A 3,794-nucleotide genomic window follows, 5' to 3' on the forward strand; every position below is an offset into this window, starting at 1 on the left:
TGTAAGAAGTGGGGAGCAGGAAGGGCTGGTGCTCTCCAAAACAGGTCTATCTTAAAATACACATTTCACTATCCAGGCAAAAATGAACGATTTGCGTATTTTAACTAGAATATTGTAAGTCCAGTGAAGCTCCTGCTGCTGGACTTTTGCTGGCTGATGTGTTAAGGTTTCAGGCTGGATCCTTCTGAGTTTTCACCTTCCTTTCTATGAGGAACTGCATCTTTTCAGACTCCCCCAGTAACAGCCCTAGATGCATTTTCCACTAATGTTTTTACACTTGTATTTAATCCATCAGGACCTTCAGGTCTCAAAAATGGACCTGAAAAAAATTTTAATTCAACGTTAGCTAATTGCTCTCAGAAGCAATGTTTACTGTTTGTGTTTGAGGAATGTGAAGACCGGGACTTTGCGAAGCGCAAAGAGGCGATGCAGCATGGCTCCGATGTTGCAAGAAGCTTGTCGAGAGAGGAGTGACCGCAGATTTCTCTTTGTGGGGATTAACCAAGGGGTTGGTTACACTTAAGTATAAGAATATGCTTAAGTTAATTTGATTTTCATACTAGATGAAGCATAGTGATCATTGACCAAAGCACTTGCGCTCAGATGAAAGCTCTCTGCACTCTGAAGAAGGTGTACATCGAAACGGTTTGAGCTGGAATTTGCCTGCCCATGGGCAGCATCCTCCTCTGGAGCTAGCTGGGTGTGCGGGGAGGCTGCACCTCCCTGCCAGGGGGGACGGCTCCAATCAGTGTGAATGTTTTCTAACTCACTTTGGCCCAAATGGGTCGGGTTAGGGCAGATCAACAGTCTGGCTGGCTGGGGCTGTGCACAAACCTGTCTGCTTGTGAGCCGGTGCGGGAGCCCTGGAGGGGTGCCTGGCAGCCACGCGGAGGGGAAGGATGCCGGATGTTGGTGCATTCAGCAGATGATGCCCTAATTCAGTTCCCAAACAGCATTTTGCATTTAGGTTATGCTGACAGGGAGCACCCTGCAGCTAAGCAGAAAAAAACCCCAAATTTGCATGTACAAGGGTTTGCACCAGTTTCTCTGCAGCCGTGTACAAGCAGTGTAAGTGAAACTGGGCTGCAGCTTCTGCAGGCAGGCAAAGCCCAAACGACTTGCCAGGCCAGGCGTGTTGCTGGCAGCAGAGCCGTAGCAGGGCCTCGGCAGCCCTGCCCTGCGGGCGGCTGGTACCCACAGCCTGGCTCCACATGAACAGCCCTTTCGATGTGCCTCCCCGCTGATGGGTGCTTGGCTTCCTCGCTGCCAGGGCCAGCTCATTTTTCTGGGAAGGAGGCAATGTTGCGGGCAGCAGAGCTGCTCTCCTGTGTGCTACGTAGGAGGGCCTTCCATGCCCCAGATATATCAAACTGCATAATGTTATCTCCTAATGGGAGCGCTGGGACTCAGCTTCAGGAATCTGCAATGTTGGGGCAGTTCCTCACCGGGAGAGTGGGACCCATGGGTGCCAGTGGTGTGGGATATGGCAGCTGGCTTACGGAAAGGGCACCTGTGGGAAGCAGAGACCCAACAGGAGTTTAAATAGGATATCCCTGCCGAGGGAGCCCTGCGGCACTGAGCACCGTGAGGTCTCCGCTGGCGTTCATCTTGCTCACGTCTTCCTGCTGCGCTCCCTCCAGGGATGTGTTTGTAATGGGGTTGGAGGGTGCCAGCAACCCATAAAAGAGTGACAGACAAGCTGTTACATTGTTATATTTTGCTACCTATCATTTTAATGTCACTTTTAATGTATGAATTATACCCCCATTGTGTGTAATTATATTTCTCCTCCCAACTCTGCTCAAGGAACAATGAAAAGATGGAGCTGTTAATATTAAAAACAGCACATCTCTCAAAAAAAGTTAGAGGTCACACCTTAATTCCTAGTGCATGAGGATAGTTAATCAAAAGATGATGGGACTAGAATGAGTAAGGGGACAGAAATATCCTGCACAATTTCTTGTGGAATTTAATTAGAAAGGAAATATTAATAGCATCTGTATGTGCAACTCTATTTTGCCTTGCAATGTGAATAGCCTTACCTGAAGCCAGGCTGATGGAAAGCCCATTGAACTTCTCTTGATTTCCTCCTTTTTTTTTTTTTAATAAAGGAAAATAATGAGCCAAAATCAATAATAATAATAATACCTAATAGCAATAAACCTCAGCAGGATTCAACTTCCTATCAGCTCTCCTTAGAGCTTCTCTTTTGGGTCAAGAGATGATGCTAATCGATGAGGCATTTTGCAAAAGTTCGTGCTCTACTTGTCCCAGTAATGAACCTTCAACCTTTAATTTTCTTAGTAGCACATGGTTCCTCGATGGGAAAGTCACTGTGGGGGCCTTCATGTTGGAAAACCAATTATTTATGCTAACTGGGGGGTTGGTACTGTTTGGCTTTGGTCCCCAGTTACTTGGGCAGGTCCATTCCTGGGCCACCTCGTCACTGCAGGATGAGCGTTGGCTGCAGATCAGAGCTTCCCGGCTGCTTTCTTCCCAAAATGACATACTGTGCTCCCAGGGCAGGGACCTCATACTGGCTTCAGATTCACGGAGTATGCCTGCTGGATGGCATGACTGGAAAATGTTTAAGCAGAAATATAGATAGCTTATTATAACAAAGAAGTGGATTTCCTTCCCTTCCCACTCAATACAGACAGAGGTTTTTAATATTCCTTTTTATTAATTTTCTCACAAAAGAGAAAAAAGTTAATATAATCAGTATCTTACAATGTGATTTCAATTATGAGATCATAAAGCAGACTCTGTTTCTTAATGAATTAAGAAATGGAGGCTTCGTTAATTGAATTCAGCATGGCTTGCAAAATGCTTTGTTCAGATGAAAACTGCTACAAAAATGCAAAGCGTTTTCTTACTGGTTATTTTGTTTGCTTTTCCTTTGTGGTTCCTGCGCAGGTGGGCTGGAGGCTGGCTGGGGGCATCGGGCAGTGTGGTCTGGCTGTGCCTGGCGCAGAGGTGCAGGTTTGCAGCTCTGATGGGAGATGTGGACCAAGGGGAGGTGAAAGAGCGTGGGGAGGAGGCCAACACTAAATGGGATGGGACGTCCCTTGGGGTTACACACACTGTTCCCAGCTCTGCCTCAATGAATGCTGTATCTCAAACGGTCCATCCTTCAAGTGCCTATTTTTTAAAATTATTTCTTCTGTTCAGCAATCCTGATGCTGAAGGAGATCAGGCACATAAGCCAAATTAAATTTCGTCCTTAGCCCCCAAGCATGCTCTGGCGCTGGTGCTGGAGACCTGACTGAAGCAAACCCCAGTTGTGCCATTGCTTTTAGTCAGCCCGGGAACTTGCCCAGTGGTTTCGAAACAGCAGCTTGCAGCAGAAAGCATGCTCAGGTGTCCCCTAGGACACCTCTGCCCAATGCAACCACTCTAAATTGTCCTTCTGCTTCCTTGGTTCATTGTTATATTTTCAAAAATCCTCCTTTTCTTTGGACAATGAATGACCTGCACAGCCCGCCAGTAATGTCAGAGCCTTCCCACGGCAGCGCCTGTCCCATGAATAGCACAGACCAGACAGCAATGTGGAGGGGGGCCTTGGTACAGCAACCACAGAGTGTTGGGGAGGTCCTGGTCTCTTGTCCCTCATACCAGCATTGCCAACGAAATCACTTGGCAAAGCCAGTTCCTTGCCCTGATATGGGTCCATTTGCCCATTGAGGTTTTATGGCATTACAGGTAGAAATGAAGCAAAAACTTTTGCTGAGCTGCACTGTAAAGTGACAGTGCTTCATCAACAGCTGCCTTCATAGCGCCAATGTCAGGAGTCA

Source organism: Gavia stellata, chromosome 15, assembly GCF_030936135.1.
Source record: "Gavia stellata isolate bGavSte3 chromosome 15, bGavSte3.hap2, whole genome shotgun sequence".
NCBI lineage: Eukaryota > Metazoa > Chordata > Aves > Gaviiformes > Gaviidae > Gavia > Gavia stellata.